Source organism: Pinus tabuliformis, chromosome 7 (genome assembly GCF_031772625.1).
Source record: "Pinus tabuliformis cultivar Carrire ecotype Pingquan chromosome 7, CPIR1, whole genome shotgun sequence".
NCBI lineage: Eukaryota > Viridiplantae > Streptophyta > Pinopsida > Pinales > Pinaceae > Pinus > Pinus tabuliformis.
Window position 1 is genome coordinate 478,597,040 of NC_142293.1, and position 17,924 is coordinate 478,614,963.

The 17,924-nt window shown below is 41.6% G+C and overlaps 2 pseudogenes; both read right to left on the bottom strand.

The window, feature by feature from the left end:
• Positions 1 to 283: 283 nt before the first annotated feature.
• LOC149248060 (putative inositol transporter 2 pseudogene) lies at positions 284 to 1,594 on the bottom strand (annotated as a pseudogene).
• A 2,054-nt stretch (positions 1,595 to 3,648) lies between these two features.
• LOC149248061 (linoleate 9S-lipoxygenase A-like) lies at positions 3,649 to 13,263 on the bottom strand (annotated as a pseudogene).
• Positions 13,264 to 17,924: the final 4,661 nt, after the last annotated feature.

The following is a 17,924-nucleotide window of genomic DNA, read 5'->3' on the forward strand; positions in this document are numbered from 1 at the left end:
CCTTTATCCCATCTTTTCATAGTTCACATCTTGGGCATCTTTGTCAAATAAATTCTTGGAACTCCATGCTTAACCCGTCATTCGTTAGAGTGGCGAATTCTAACAAAATAACTTTACCTACATTGAGTTAGCTAGGCTCAATAAGGCTCAATAACTTTAAACATGATTCCAAGAAACTAAATAAAGGATAAATTCTTCAGGTTTAATTTCTCTATCTCTATAGTCTGATAAATTCTGAAGCCCAAGTGCAACATTAAACACCATTCCAGCTCTAAGGACTTTGTTAGTTTGCAATCAAGCATGCTCCAGGTAGAAGCTGACTTCCTGAGGTAGCACAGAAGCCACAGTCCGGATTGGCCTTCAGGCATCTCGTATAGTCCCAGATCCCTGGGGCTTTTGCATAATTTGGGCAAGTATAGTTGGCGTAATGCTGGGTTGCGGCCCTGCACACCAGAGGTGAGTGGTGCGCGGTCTGATAGAAAACACTGGCCAACATTCCCAGAGCTAAAATACATCTGCACAGACTGAATATCACGAGTTTTTTCCTTCCCGCTTTGTCGATCAGATAAATGCTCACAATGGAACCGGAAGCGTTGAGGCCCGATGTGATGAGCGAAAGTAGGAGAGCGGTCTGGTTGGAAGCGAATCCAGCCAATTGCACAATGGTCAGACTGTAATACATAACGGTGTTGATTCCCACAAATTGTTGAAATACCTGAAGGCCCACACCCACGAATAGCGCATATCGTATTTCTTTGGTAGACAAAATCTCCCAATACCAAACGTTGCCCGAGGCTCCCAGCTGTTGTTTTTCCATCTCCAAAGATTCCTTGAGGGATTGGATCTCCTCTTCAACCTCATCGGGCGAGCATATCCGTTTCAGAATTGCCACAGCCTCGGCTTCTCCTTTCCTTCTGTACAACCAACGGGGAGATTCTAGCAGGGTGAGCATCAGAATGAATCGCAAAAGTGCTGGCATCCCTGCAACGCCCAACATCCAGCGCCAGGTTCCTGGTGCCTTGGTGAAACCGAGATTAATTAGATAAGATAAGAACTGACCGCTAGTGATCAGGAACCCATTAGTACTAACTAACGCATCTCTCACTCTAGAAAGCGATGACTCTTAGATATACAGCGAAGCAGTCATGGAGGCCATCCCCACGCCCAATCCCACAAACACTCACCCAGATACCAACACGCTCAGGTTCGGCGCGGCCGCCATGAGAATAGCTCCGAGTAAAAACATAGCATCCGCTAGCAACAGCGCGAATCCCCACCCGAACCTATCGTTAACCCAACCCCTAAAAGCCGCCCCGACTATCGCGCCAGCAACGGCCATGCTAACTATAATTTCCTGTAGCATGGTGCTGTGATCCACTTGTTTAAAATCATCTCGAATGTACAAGAGAGCTCCGGATATGACTCCTGTGTCATAGCCAAAGAGCAAGCCTCCAAGGCCGGCTGACAATGCGAGCCTCAAAACGAACGCGTTTTGTCTGATCAGTGACAGACAGTTTGTGAATTCCTCTTTATCGGCCTTTGCCGGACCACCCTCCATCTTAACATTCCCCGGCAACAGCAGCAACAGGAACAGGAACAGTAACAGCAACAGTAATAGTTCAACAGTATTACAGAGCAACTTCTTTTTCTCGTCTGCGCACTTCCAACCTCTGCCTCTCAAACTAGTCTCCCGGCTCAGAGTTTCCTCCAAAATCTTTCACCATGACCCGGGATCAAGATCATCCATTGATCTGTCTTCCATATCCCCGAACTCATCCCATTCCTCTGAGTCCTCCTTTATAACACCTGATTCCAACGAGCTGTCACCTTCGGCCCCTAATTCTCCCTCGGCACCTTCTTTCACTTGCTCGTCTTCTAAAAACAAAATAATCTGGCGCCCAGATGCAAGAATTGGGGAATGGTCAGCATAAATATACACAATATCTTTAGAAACCTTGAACAACTCAGAGGGCCCATATCTGTCATAACACAATTCGTAATCTTCAATTGGGAATTTCTTTTCTTAAATATCAAACAACCCCTGAATTTCTGATTGCTCTCAGATACCCGTGTCCGTCTAATTCAGAATCAAATAACATGCCATCTTTACCAGCATTCTCTAAAAACGTAATTGAACCTGCCAGGTTACTATTCATTTAACAGGCTTGGCTTCCATTGGGCTACTGCCTAAGGATTTTATCTCAATTCTGAATCGACTCTTTCGAATGCTCTCTTTCTCTGAATTTCAGTGGGCGATCGACAAAGATTTTCATGAATTCAATAAGATAACGTGAAATGAAAATGCATCCCAACTGTCTAACAAAAATGCTCGACACCAGGAATAAAAGCCGATGCTATGAAGGCAAGAAACCAAGCAACGATCTTAGAGTTGGGTCAATTCAACAATGTTAGTCCTGACTCCCAACACCATGGGACAACTTCCGGTCAAAGGAGGTCTCGGTAGCCTGCTCCCTCAAATCCAGAACCTCACTAGTCACCAAACCCTTTTGAGAAGCAACCACGTCACAAAAAAATTAACAGTGCCCAGATGCCCGATCCAACAACTGCTCGACGGCCACCACGAACGCGCACAATCGGTCCACACCACAACAAGTCCACAAGGCTTTCACCACGATGAGATCTACGACCTTTATCAATAGACTCACAGATCTGCAGACTCATAGATCTTCCACCGGTCGCCCTCAGCGTTGATCAACCTTACCAACACGCAACATAAACAAACTACCTCCACAGGTTCGCCAACAGGCCGGCACACCACTGATTCGCTACAGTCTCACAGTCTCCACCTCCACGCTGTATAATCGATGATGGACAAACTCAAAATTAAAAAAAAAAATACTCTTTTATTTCCTCAGCCCAGGATGGGCCAAGCACACGAGGGGCCAGCCCTCAAAGCTCTGATACCAAGATAAAATAGCACACACTCAAATATATTCCATTATTGTGCATCAAGGAAAATACACACATATTTATACAAGCAGAAGTCTCAAGATAGGAATTCTATCTTAGACGTACAGTAGTGTGGTTGAGAGATTCTCTCAACCACACACTAAACTAGGAGAAACTAAATTCCTATTATGTAGGAACAAACTCCTCAAATGGAGAATTACAACCATAGACAAGTAGGAATTAATTATTTCTAACTAAGATTTGATATACAATTTAAGCATATATACATTTTAAAAAACATGTAACAAGATTTTTAGTTATGAAGATTCACCCATTTTTTGTCATAGAATTTGTTAACATGTAAAGATGTTTTGTTATAATATAATGGACCAATACCATGGCTTACTAATCTCACATAACCAATAAACCATAACTCATATTCATATGACAATTTTTTTAATTAATCAATTTTATTGTATAGAAAGAAATGACATAACTACTTTTGAGACAAATCTTCATCCTAATCTCCTACTACTACTAAAAAAAATCTTAAAATATTAATTAACCTTCCATGAATAATGTTCCGTCAATAAATATTCATATCCAGTGTGCTTATTCACGGACATAATTTCGCTCAAACATAAAACGTAATTCATTCAAACATAAAGAAAACAGCCAAGGAAAACATAAAGAACACAGTGAAGGCACTATATAGAGATGGAGTGAAGTCACTATATACTATATAGAGACGTTGTTAGGAATTCCTCGAAATGTAAGCCCAGCACCTGTCTTGCCAGTATTGGAAGTCCCTGGGTATAAGAGCATGTAGGGAACATCTGTAGGGCCTCGCCGGTTTACCAACTTTGGATCTTTGTTCCTACTATCGATATTCTTCTCTATCTCAAGTAGCTTGGAGTTAAAGAGGTCGAATGTTGTTTTAACGCGAGCGTCATCTGTCCAGTAAGAGGCGGAGCCCTGTCCCAGGTATACCTCGCCGGTAGAATGCTTCAACAAAAGCTCCAGGACAGCCATGGTAGTGGCACAGGTCTTTGGATCAGACACAGTTTTTAGGAAATAGGCTTCTGGGTCACGAAGGAAGTCTAAGTATTGTGTCAATCCTTTCTCTGGAACAGGTTTCCGGGTGGTGCTGGGGTGATTGGGCATGAATCCCGCATAGCCGTACTGCCCGAAATTGACCGCTGCATGGTGGGCAGAAGTGATCCAAATGAGTGTGGTAATACCTTCTTTCATATCCTCCACACCCTTCATCTGGTACCACCCTCCCTCATCACGCTTCTTATCTCCGTGACCCACCTCCACTATCTCTTTCCACCATGCTTGAACTTCTCTATCGCTCTCCACACTTTGGTCGTCCTTGTAATACAGCGATGTGTAGTCAGATACCCAACATTTCAAGGCCGCCCATATTTCAAGCCCGTCCACTGCATACAGATAATCTTCTATCACAAGCTTCACACCATTTACTTCATCAGTTAGATCGCGCACAGCCATACCCCTGGACAACGCGTATTAGTGCATTAATATAATATTAAAGTTACAACCAAATTCGGATTCCAATTCAATTCGGTATGAAAAAATTCTTGGAAAAAGTTTGGAAGTATACATCTTACTCATACTAAAATATACTTGATTTTAAGAAGTGGTAAAGAAAACTCAAAAATACTTGATTTTAAGAAATGGTAAAGAAAACTCAGGATTACTCTAACATTAATACCTAGTCGTTAAAAGGCATTTTTAATTTAAAATAATTCAAAAATACTAAAAACAAAATCTATTAAGTAATGGAAAAATATAAAATAAAATTGGTTAATAACAGAATCTTTAAAATCTATACATCAAAAATAAGTTTAAAGTGATTTCATATAACCAAAAATTTACCTCTTAAATATTAAATAAATTCATATAAATTTGGATAATATTAAAAGCTATTTACAAATCTAGACACCATTAAATTATATGATATAAATTCATTCAACAATAATATTAACAAATTAATCTTTTTAACTGTACTCCATTAAGATAAATTCCTCTATTATCACCAAAGCTCATGATTTCAGTGAACAGAGACTTGTTAATTGCAATCTATAGTAATTTCAGATAGGAACCTGATACTTGTGGTCAATAGTGCCAAAGTGGGTTTCCAAACATAATTGTGTTGTATTTAAACCTGTGTATTAATCCCCTAAGTGAATCATGTTATCAAATTTTCGTACTTTTTGGCTCAATTCAGCTAAATTTAGTAACTATTATTACGATATTTCCCTCAGTTTAGGTTATCTGTTAAGACATTTTTAGATGTTTCCTGGTGTTATTTTTGGGGATGATTATAATGTAACCTCGCTATTAAAAAAAATTACAACATTACCTTTTACCTTTTAATTATAGTTATGATATTACCTTTTAAGAAGATCAGCTGGTAGTCCTTGCTAGTTGAATCTCCAATCCATGTATGCTTTGGCTGAAATTTCCATAGAATACTTACCACTCGTAAAGCATTGCTCGATTATGCCTCCTGCAGTTATCAACGACTGACGAGCAGATCGATTGATCTCCATATTATTGCGAAAGTGAGGGATGAGCAACTTGTGAAGTGGGTGCAGTTTGCTCAAATGTCTATGGGCAGAAATGATAAATGGCTCCACCACAGCATGAGTCCTGAGCCTGCATTTGAAAGAAAAAGAAAAACTTTATAAATAATTTCTAAGTAGACACAAGTTCAAACTAAAAAACACAAATGATAATGGTATCTCTTACCAATGGCTAACCAACTGATGATAACTGGAATCGTTGGCCGCACATGAGCTTTGGCTAGTTGCCATAACCACCCTTCATCTTCACCGCTATAGTCAGGAGTGTAGACTTGTCTTGAACCCAAGCCCACGGACGTGCGAGGCAAACACAGCTCAATGGCCACACGCTTTAGAGTTCCGGTGTCGGCCAGGAAGAAAAGTGAACGGGTAGCGTAGGCTTTGCTGGTAGGAAGCTGGTTGACTAGCGCCACGTAGGGCATGTAACCGTCATAGTAGTCCAATATAAAGAGCCGATTCGATTTAATAGCCTTCTATATGGACGTGCATGCTTAATGGTTGTCTGTCTATTGTATTGCGGAAGAATATTCAAAATTCTAGTATATAATCATTAACGAACCATTAACTCTAATTAACAATTTAACTTAAGGAACTAAATACCTCCTCCACCGAGATGCCATCTAGGCTTTTAAGAATATGTTCAGTGGTGATTGCACTTTGTTGGAAACCCTAGATTTGTTCGTCCAGGTGGTCGGACAGTGGAAAGCTCTGTAATCGCATAAAGAAGTTCGTATCGTCATTAGTATTAATGATAACAATATTATTAAGAAGAAGTAAAAATCACGATTGTTTCATACTTGTAAACATCGAATGACCATCAGATTGATTCCAGAAAGTGTCTTTCGGGCAAACTCATCATCTGTCTTCCATGTGGTGTCGTCCTCTATTGCACAGGCAGCGATTTTATTCAGTAATTATCAAACATAAATAATAGCACCCAAAATGCATTAAATTCAAATTGGGGAATATTGATCGAGATTAATCCACTCACTGCTAATGATATTGGGAAGCGAAAACTTGAGGATAGCTTGATAATCTGTATTCAGAATCCCTTTTATCGTCTGACCGGGAAGGACTTCTTTGGCTAACTGGCTTTAATGTTAGTCCAAAATGAAATTCCCTTACTATAGAGACCACGAACTTCCTTCAATGTGCCAAACTCAGGCTTAACAGCTGACTTTATGGCGGGAATAACTACTTTAGAGAAATCTTTGAGGAAATGAGCTCTAAAGTCTGAAAGGCACTCCTACGGAAATTGTTCGTCTGAGGGAATATAGAAGCTCTGTGTAAGGCTGCATTGTTGGAACTACTACACACCTACATGCAGACTCTTAGTTAGAGCATGTGACTGAATGCAAGATTCCTTTTGCATGTTGGAACTACTACACATCTACATGTGGACTTTTAGTTAGAGCATGGGATTGCATGCAAAATTCCTTTTGCATGATTTACTCCTTGATTTACTCCTTGATTTGCTCCTTCTTTAACTCCACAACTGACTAGTTATCTCCGGAACTTGTTGTAGGTGTTGAGTCTTCTCATTGATCACCACTATAGTCATTACCTTGGGATCTTCACCCAGTAATGCTATATCATGAGCATTGTAACATAATTTTCTATTGAATCATTCTTCTCTTCTTTCGATTTTCTTTTAGTGTTTTTGCTTTGCAAAGCTGTGTGTTCAACCTTTACTAGCTAGATTCATCTGTGCAGGTTTTTTCAACACATTTACATGGTATCAGAGCCCACAGGTTGCTAGATAAAAGGCGCACTAGTACTTTATTTTTCAAGTATTACAGCTTGGAGATCGAAGATTGACAGAAAAATGGAGTTTCCCAAAGCATCGATCCTAACACCGTACAACTATCATGACTGGAAGGACCAAATGGCTCGATACCTTCGTCATAAAGGGTTGTACAGGATTACCATGGCTATAGAAGTGGAACCCACTTCAGCCATAGAGAAATCCAAGTACCTCAACCGTATGGATGAGGCCCACGGATCCATATGCATGTGCATCTCTCCAGAGTTGCAGTTTCATCTATCTACCTGCAATACTCCCAATGAAATTTGGAAAAAGGTTGAAGAGCTCTACGGGAAACAGGATGAGATGAAAGGACATCCGCTCGAAGTGGAGCTGCTATCATTGGATCCACGGAACTATGACAGAATTCAAGATTTCTTCACCAAATATAATGATCTATTACTGCAACTCAAGGGTTGTGGAATTGACAAATCCAAGGAGGAGAGTCGCCAAGTTCTCTCTATTATGTCAAAGCTCGGACCGGAATACTCCATCTTTGTGTCTACATTTCATTCAGTAAGGCTCGCAATAGGTAAATCCTACACTATGCCTTCTCTCAAAGAATTTATGGAGTCCCTTATTTTTGAGCAAGATAAACTCATTGGCATGGGGAAAACCAAACCTCCAAAAGCACATGCACTTGCTGTGCATGATGGCAGCCACAATAAAAATCACAGATCTGATTCAAATCAGAAAAATCAGCAGCAAAAAGACAAAGGAAAAGCACATTCCCATCCAAAGAAGGAAGGGTACACCAAGCCCTTCAATGACTCCTCCGGCTCAAGAAATGAGAAAGGGAAGAAAGAAAACAGATGCACCTACTGTCAAAGAGGATTCCATCCAGAATCCTCTTGCATGAAGAAACAAATTGACCAAATGGCAGAAATCCTTCAGAAGCACAACCTTGGGGACCACATCCCTCAGGGCGCCAAGAAGAAAACTGAGGATCCGCCACACGGGAAAGGTAACAATTTTCATGCTTTAGTTGCAATTAATTCTTCTCCTGATGCATGGATTATAGATTCTGGTGCATCACATCATATGGCTGCTGTAAAGGAAGTCTATTCCTCTTTGGATGCATGCAAAGGACCTCCCATCCTCATGGGAGATGACTCACCTATTGAGGTCACCGGAAAAGGTAGAGTGGAACTTTTACACGAAAGCTTTGAAGATGTGCTTCATGTTCCAAAACTTTCGGTAAACCTGCTTTCAGTTTATCAGATCACTCATTCCGGCACCGGAAAGAGAGTGGAATTCACTCCAGATGCAGTGAACATATATGATCTACATAGCAATGCCAAAATTGCAACTGGTGAGGTAAAAAATGGAGCCAGACTGTATACATTTTCTGAATTTATTGAATCTGAATCCTCCTTATTGCTTACACATGCTGATGATAGTAGTAGGCTTTGGCACGAGAGGTTTGGTCACTTAAATTACAGGTATATGCAGCAGCTAAGCAAGAATGAGATGGTGGAAGGCTTGCCAAATATCAATTTCTCCAAAGGAGTTTGTGAAGGGTGTGTTCTTGGCAAACATCCCAGAGAAAAGTTTGACACCGGCAAGACTCACAGAGCATCCTCTCCTCTAGATCTGATCCATAGTGATCTCATGGGGCCTCTTCCTCATCCTTCCATCAACAAAGCAAGGTATGTGCTTACATTTATTGATGATTTCTCACGGTATACTTGGGTGTATCTTCTCAGGAACAAATCTGAAGTTTTTGAGCACTTTGAAGATTTCAAAGCACTAGTTGAGACACAGTCAGAGAGAAAGATCAAAGCCCTCCGTACAGACAATGGGGGGGAATATGTTAACACAGCACTTCAGAACCTTTGCCTTCAGTCCGGCATACAGTTACAGTATACAATTCCATACACTCCGCAGCAAAACGGAGTTGCTGAGAGAAAGAATCGATCTCTCAAAGAGATGGCTTCTTGCATGTTGCATGCCAAGTCACTGCCTCATAAGCTTTGGTCCGAAGCACTTAATTGTGCTAACTACATCCAGAATAGATCTCCTCATAGGTCTGTCAAGGACCAGACCCCCTTTGAGGCTTGGAGCGGCACTAAACCAGAGGTCACTCACCTCCGTGTTTTCGGCTCTCGAGCATGGGCCCGGATCCCCTCTGAAAAGAGGAAAGCTCTTGATCCACAGAGCATTGAGTGCATATTTGTTGGATACCCTGATGGTGTGAAGGGATATCGACTCTTGATTCCCTCTACGGACAAGCTCATCATTGAGCGAAGTGTCAAATTTGAGGAAAGTCTCTCGCATGCACCTCAAGCGCCGTATGCAGACACTTTTTATCTACCTCATGTCCGAGATGGTGACTCAATGCATTCAGATGCCGATACAGATCATGCAGATGCCGAGGAAGAGCATGCAGATGCAAAGACAGAGTCTTCAGATACAAATCTAGTGCATGCAAATGATGATCCACATCCAAGCCCAGATCGGGCTTCCAACAGTGAATCATATTCCCCTGTCATAAATCAGAGAACAAGGAGCTTACGTGAGATATATGCACAAGACCAACCAGCTGCTAGAAATGGTCTTGTGGGGGATAATTCTGATCTGCAGAGGACTAGCTCAGAGTTTATTGAGCCTCCTCTTGTCCTCACTGCCACTGAACCATCGCCCTCCTGGCATTGTCATTTGGTTCAGTCTTCTGATCCACAGTCTTATGCTGAGGCTGCTGGGCATCCACCTTGGGAGTCTGCCATGGAGGAGGAGTATAACTCCCTCCTCGAGAACCAGACTTGGGATCTGGTCCCCTTTCCTTCTGGAAGGAAACTTGTCCGATGCAAATGGGTCTACAGGACCAAGAGTGTTGCAGATGGGCAAATCACCAGACGGAAAGCAAGGCTAGTAGCCAAAGGCTTCCAACAAGTGCATGGCATTGATTATGACGAGACCTTTGCTCCAGTAGCAAGGATGGATTCCATACGCCTTACACTTGCCATTGCGGCTGCCCAGCGGTGGGAAGTACATCAGATGGATGTGAAGAATGCCTTTCTTCACGGAGACCTATCTGAGGAGATCTACATGGAGCAGCCACATGGTTTCATTCAGGATTCATCTTTGTTCTGCAGACTGAAGAAATCTCTCTACGGCCTTAAGCAAGCCCCAAGAGCTTGGTACGCGAAGATGGATTCTTTTCTCTTATCACAAAACTTTGAAAGATGTAAGTCTGATCTGAATGTTTACATGCTTAGGACACATGATTCTCTTCTTATCTTAGTTTTGTATGTAGATGATCTCCTAATCACTGGCAGCTCGGCTTCAGCCATTGCTACAGTCAAGAGGGCCTTGCATGATAGGTTCTTGATGACGGACATGGGTCCATTACACTTCTTTCTTGGTCTTGAGATCAGCCAGAATGCCACAGGCATCAAACTCTCTCAGGTTAAGTATGCACGGGATCTCCTCGAGAGATTTCGCATGACTGACTGCAAGCCAGCACCAAATCCTTTTCTGTCTAGGGTCCGCCTTGAGGATGGAGGTGACACTCCATTAGTTGACAACACTCTCTACCGACAGCTAGTGGGGAGCTTATTGTACCTCACCCACTCCAAACCAGATCTCTCATATGCAGTAGGGGCAGTTTCCAGATACATGCAAGAGCCGCATGAGCTACACTGGAATGCTGCCAAGCGCATCCTCCGATATGTGCAGGGCACCAACACCTTCGGGATTCACTATGCAACAGGCACTTCATTGAATCTCCTTGGCTTCATAGATTCTGATTGGGCGGGAGACATCATTGATCGCAAGTCCACCTCCGGATATTCACTAAGTCTAGGATCTGGCCCTATCTATTGGTCGAGTAAGAAGCAGGCTGCTATTGCTCTCTCTTCAGCTGAGGCTGAGTACCGAGGAGTAGTCAACATCACCATTCAGGCTCTGTGGCTACAACACTTCCTCACTGAGTTGGGCATCCAGTTCCACCAGCCCATTGTCATCTGGTGTGACAACCAGAGCACTCTCAAATTTTTTAGGGATCCAGTACAGCAGCAGTGGACGAAGCACATAGAGATCCATATGCACTACATCAGAGACTTAGTACATGATCGGGTCATTGATTTGCAGTTCTGTCCTTCAGCAGAACAGACTGCAGACATCTTCACCAAGACATTCACTGAGCAAAAGTTTTGCTCTTTGCGTGATCGTCTTGGAGTGAAGGACACGATTGCTTAGCAACTGTATTTTTCTTCCTCTTCTCTTTTGATTACATTGTATTTTGAGGGGGGGTTTTTCCCACGAGGTTTTCCCTCTTTCTTCAATTTTAGTACAAGTTGCACTGTATTTTGGGTGACCTTTGGCCTTAGTTGCCAAGGCCCATTTTCTATTGTTCCCCATAGTGGTGTTCAGGGGGTGTTGGAACTACTACACACCTACATGCAGACTCTTAGTTAGAGCATGTGACTGCATGCAAGATTCCTTTTGCATGTTGGAACTACTACACATCTACATGTGGACTTTTAGTTAGAGCATGGGATTGCATGCAAAATTCCTTTTGCATGATTTACTCCTTGATTTACTCCTTGATTTTCTCCTTCTTTAACTCCGCAACTGACTAGTTATCTCCGGAACTTGTTGTAGGTGTTGAGTCTTCTCATTGATCACCACTATAGTCATTACCTTGGGATCTTCACCCAGTAATGCTATATCATGAGCATTGTAACATAATTTTCTATTGAATCATTCTTCTCTTATTTCGATTTTCTTTTAGTGTTTTTGCTTTGCAAAGCTGTGTGTTCAACCTTTACTAGCTAGATTCATCTGTGCAGGTTTTTTTAACACATTTACATGCATATCTGGTTCATGCTCTCGAAATCTTGACCTGCAAACGCTCGTAACACGTAAAGCGTAAGTTCTATTGAAATTATATATATTGTAGATACACTTTAATTTGATCATCTAATGCAATATGGGCAGCACGTAGTTACAGGTTTTAGAACGTGGACGACCAATTCTACACCTGCGGGGATATGGCAATTCCGGCGATCCACCCAACACTTTCCTTTCTAACTCCTTCTTGGTGTCAGGATCGCCCAGATCATTGTAAACATCGTAGTCATAAATGTGATCCCATGTATTCCTTTTGTCCGTTCCATTTGCTCTCAATCTCACCAGCTCTATGTTCCTCAAAGCCACCAGACCTAACGGCGTTTCATCCGGAGGATAGCTCTGCACACATGGATACATAAATATTAATATTTTCATTTCACACGGGCAGTTTGATCCAAAGCGTACGTAAGTTGATAAAATTAGATGTTATGTACATTATTTGCAAAGAAGACTCGTTCAGCGATTAGATCAGAGTAGATGAGAGTCATCAACTTGGGATAGATCCAGGAGTTGCACAGGAAACGAATATCGCCTTTTCCTGGGATTTGAGTTGAAAGCTCTTTCAGAAAGAATTCTCTGGGGTGATTGTTTGTCACCAGTACAGCGCCGGGAGTTCCCATCTCACGAGCCCACTCGAAGCTGATTCGGTGTTCTGAATCCTTACTAACGTATTCCAGCGAGGGGAGCAGATATTTCCAATCTAAGTGAGCAGGACAGCTATGTAAACCCTGGCCCTTTTCTGCAATAACATATCAATTCACGGCTACTATAACTACTTGCATAATAACTGACATGGATTGTAGAACAAAGCCAAGGAATTCATGACGACATTAATCTATAATCATGCAAATTCATTATTTCACCTTGATCTATGTGGTCGCTACTGACGAGCTGAAAATTCACCTTCTGTCGCAGCAATTCGAATACACGATCTCCAACGCTGGCAGATAAATCCTTGACATCCAGAAGAGACGCTTTCCGAAGGACAACCCTCCCTTCGATCTTGGTAACTCCCTTCTTGCACCTCCCGAAAATTTCGAAATTTTTCATTTCTGTGTCCAACCGTAATGCCTAATCCACGTATACTTGCACTCACAATCCTTGAGCGGCTTGCCCTTGCCCTTCTAAAGAGTCATCGACATTTATAGACTGCTGAGCAAACAAATAATTTTCCTGCATACCAACTTCCAACTCGGATTTGAAAATCATCTACGCTTCTCCCAACCATCGGATTTGACAGTTCCATTACGCTCCTCCCAACCATCAGATTTGACAGTGCCATTGGACCATTCAATGGCCCTAATGTACGTGATAAAAATATTTGATGCTTGAATTGATTGCATCCCGTGCGGCCAAACTTGGACAACAAAGTCAACTAATTTCACATTTTGAAGGTTGCGTCTTCATTATTTTACATTGTTATTATCATTAAATAAATAACCAACCACTCTGTTGATTATTTTAGTTTACTTGGATAGCTGTTCTCATTTATTTTGTTTCTCCTATGCAACTTGTTTTAATTAATGATAAAACCTAGACAGCGGGAAGACCATTACATGCCCCGCAGCACAGTGCGTATTGCTTGCCCACTTGCCAACAAACCAATCATTAATTTAATGATGATATTTATAAGGCGTTGTTAATTGAGGGGAGGAATTGTTTGGATGGTCAAAAGTGGTTTGAATTGGGCAAAAAATAAATAAAAAAACCTCGTAGTCATGTTTTTTTATGGTGGAAATGGATTCAACGCAATAATAAAGAACCTGTGGGTGCCCAAAATTTTGAGGACAACTGTAACCAAGATTTACAAAAATCTCTGCCAAATTTTATCAAAATCTTGACAAAATTTGCATGATTTTCAGTGCAAAAGGTATATGGAAGTTCGAAAATGGACTTCTAAGTCAGAATATATGCCCTGTTAAAGTTCAGAGGTTCTTTTGCCTATAAAGGGGAAGGAGAAAAGCATATCGGAGGTTTGGGAGCTCATCGCAATCGAAAGTCAGCGTTTTTTTATAGTGGCAGCTGGGGAGGACACAACAAAATCAACGATCAGCCTATCGCTAATATCGCATACCAACTTTCGGCAGGTCCGAAGCAGAACGACCCTGCATTTCATCAATCGACAGTGGGTAATCCCGCATCCCGTAGTCCCGCATTCCCGCGATATCGCAGTCCCGCAACCCCACAATCCAGCAATCCCGCATTCCCACGATATTACAACCCCGCAATCTGCAATCTCGCATTCCACACATCAGACCCCGCAATACCGGCAAATCAGCGATCAATGGACCCAAAGGACCATTCTTAAGCAATTGTGATGACGAAATACGCTGATAGTGCAAAATCTCCAAGAATTTGGGCTTTAGTGTTAAAGCGCTAGGAGGGGCCGATTTTATTTAACAAAGGAATTCATGAAAAAACCAAGGGCCAATGGGCCCTTTTCTCTCTCCTCCATGGGGCCACGTGGCAGAATCCTATTTGTCGTAAGAATCCACGGGGCAACTGACATTAGCATGACATGGATGTACAGAGATGACACGACAATATGGATGACACGTGGCATGTAGGTTCAACTTTTTAGGGGTCCTATGGGGGCATTTCAGAGTGAAACGTGTCACCACTCAGAGAGTGCCACGTGGCATTAATGACATCATAAACCCCACAATATACAATCGCACAAAGCAAAGTTTCCTCCTTCGCCAAAGTTCCTTTCAGCTTGTCGTTGTGATATGCGGGAACCCCAGTCTGGATGTGATATTTTATACAAAAGACTTAAAAGGGTTATCGAGTCCATCCCTTTCCAAAGGCCGCATATTATCAAAACACTCCCATCTCTAAACGGTCTAGATTGACTCTACCCAGATCATCAGCTTCCAAGCCTTTTCTCTTGCCCACTCCCCACCCACGATGTTTCCCTTTACCAACAAAGGGGGGGGTCTGAAAAGCGGTTTCCCCTCCATGCCCCTCCTCTACGTGTCCCTCTCATATCATTTCACACCCCCCCTTTGCTTACCACTTACAGCGCATGCCCCCCTCCAAAAACCATTTGTCCTCAACTCCCTCCCCTGTGTGGTGATTGCAAAATCCTGGTGGGCCCAATCCCACAAATCGACAATTGCAAGGTTCAAGGGGAGATATAAAAGGCAAGTGTTATAAATCACCGATATGTGGGATTTCATATAACAAAGGAAAAAGCCCCCTGCAGAAAGTCCAATGGCCCTAGCGCCCGAGGACTAAGCACCTGGTCATAGCTCCCGATCACATGAAGTAAAAGGGGCTAAATCATAAGGGGCCAAGGGGGATCAGAACTCCCCTGTTTCGTGAGGTTTTAGTGATAAAGGCCAACACAGGAAAGTCCTTTGTATTACACCATGAATGCATCACCAAGCATATCAGGGCATCGATAGTGCTTTGCAGAGCTTTAAAGGCTCGGTGGGTCGGAAACTAAGGCATTTAATATGGGAGATGGGGCATTCAAACTCGACATGGGCTGATCCAGAAAGGCCCTTTGTGACATAGAACCAGGGTTTACGCTGACAGAAGTAAATAGGGACTTAGTGGACCGTGAGAACTTAATTACCCAGCATGGTGCCCCCATACAGAAGAAAGACAAAGTACCACCCTAGGATCCTCAGTTTCAGTACCGCAACATGAAACCGATAGCGCCCATTCCCGTCTTTAAAGGATGAATGGTTCGAGCAGTAAAGGCAAAAGCGTCGGGAGTCGGCTGAGCAACACGGGAGGCCATACCATAAGAAAATTACAGCCTGAAGCAAAAGTGAGCACAGGATGGGCATGAAGATATTTTGCTAACATTAATTTGTGATTCACTGATTTGTATCTTGTAAGGTGCCTCCCTTCAATGAGGTGATTAATGTTTTGCAATACTTTTGGGCCATAGATCCATCCCTTGCCGAGACGGCTAGTCAACCTGACAGCTGAGACTCGGCCGAAGATTTTTGAGGTAATGAATGTTCAACACTCCTCCTCTCCAGATAAATAAGGGGAAGAAACACTTAACAAAGGTTCAGAAATTCCAAAAGAAAACTCTACATGTTATTCTAGACTGTATGGCTTTGTAATACAGATCTTTCAGAATATCAAAGAAATGGTGGTGATTCCCCCTTAAGTATTGTAGTATGTTATTTATCTGTTAAAACCCATTATGTTGATATTTCTTCTCTGAATTCATGCAATCATAGCTGCTAGAAATATTTCAAACTCCCTTACAGATTCATTTGTATCGATATGTTAATGCATATGCATGTAACTTCCTCACCGATTCATTTGTATCCACATTGTTAATGCATGTGTCTGTATGGATTATTGAAATTATATCTTTAAATCTACACTACCTTAATCATAGCATTCAGTCTCTCTTTCATCCATTATATCTACTTGTAACTCAAATAAGTATAGAAATTCTTAATGCCTCAAGCTCTATGTGTTAAGTGTGGAATTCTTGAAGCTTTAAGTTATATTTGATGAGTTGCCCTTTCTTCTTGTCCTCTCTCAATTGTTCTACAAAAGCTTTTTAAACTACAAGTCCTTGAACTACTCGACCTCCACTATTTTGTGCATATATTTCTTTGAACTGCATATGTGAAGAAGTGCCATAAATACATGTCTTATAGCTTTGGATGAATGAACCAAGCCTTTATATATATAAAAAACATATGTGAGGTATCTATTTCACTGAGAATCATTTGAGACACTTAAAATCTAGATGTGCCCAGGCACTGGTCTTGTAAGCAATCCAAGATTGTCTCTAAGAGCGACAACATTCACCATATTCATTAGTAAGCATTTTTAATTATTATTATTTGGACTCATAATCATGCAAATTTCAAAAGGTCAAATTAATATCAAACATATACATATACATAATGATTATCTAGCAATTGGAACCACTATAGATCAATCTTAACTTTGAATGATCAAATCCATAGAAATATAACTTTTTCTGAACAAATTATGTACTATAAAAAATATAGTTTAACATCATGGATTTAATCCTTCTTAACTTATTGAAAATAAATATACAACTAATATATATTCATTTATAACCTTACTCCCCCATATTAATTAATATGCCTTCAACCCTCTCAATAAAAGTAGAGTTCAAAAACCACAAATATTACCATTGCCTTCTAATTCAAAACCACTCAAACTCACTCAATTTACTTGTAACCACTGGTAGCGTATGGGTTAAGAGAAGGGACAAAAAAAAACAATTCCACAAGGTCCATCTATGAGCGTGCACCCCACTTGCGCAGTATTTTAGTTTTCTTACACGTATGTGAAAGTGTGTGTTATCTTTATAATATCGTAACACACTAAAATCCAGGGGATGCGAAAATATCGTTGCAGTTTCTGGCGCTTCACGGCAGGTGAGAATAAGTCAATCGTCAAAGACTCTGCACGTCTATCGTCAAAGACTTCGTTGCACATTGCATGTTGTTTTAAACATGCTCCATTGAAATTTGAACCCGCTCACTACTAGCCTTTTCTTAATGTTTTAAACTATACTTTTGTTGTCAGTAACAATTTCCATGTTCCCGCACGGTGTTTGGGCACTTAACGACGTTAGAACCGGTAGAAACGTCATCCTCTGCCGAAGTCAGCAAAGTAACCCGCGCAAACCTCATCTTTTCCGACATCAGCACCCCACTTGCGCAGTATTTTAGTTTTCTTACATGTATGTGAAAGTGTGTGTTATTTTTATAATATCGCAACACACTAAAATA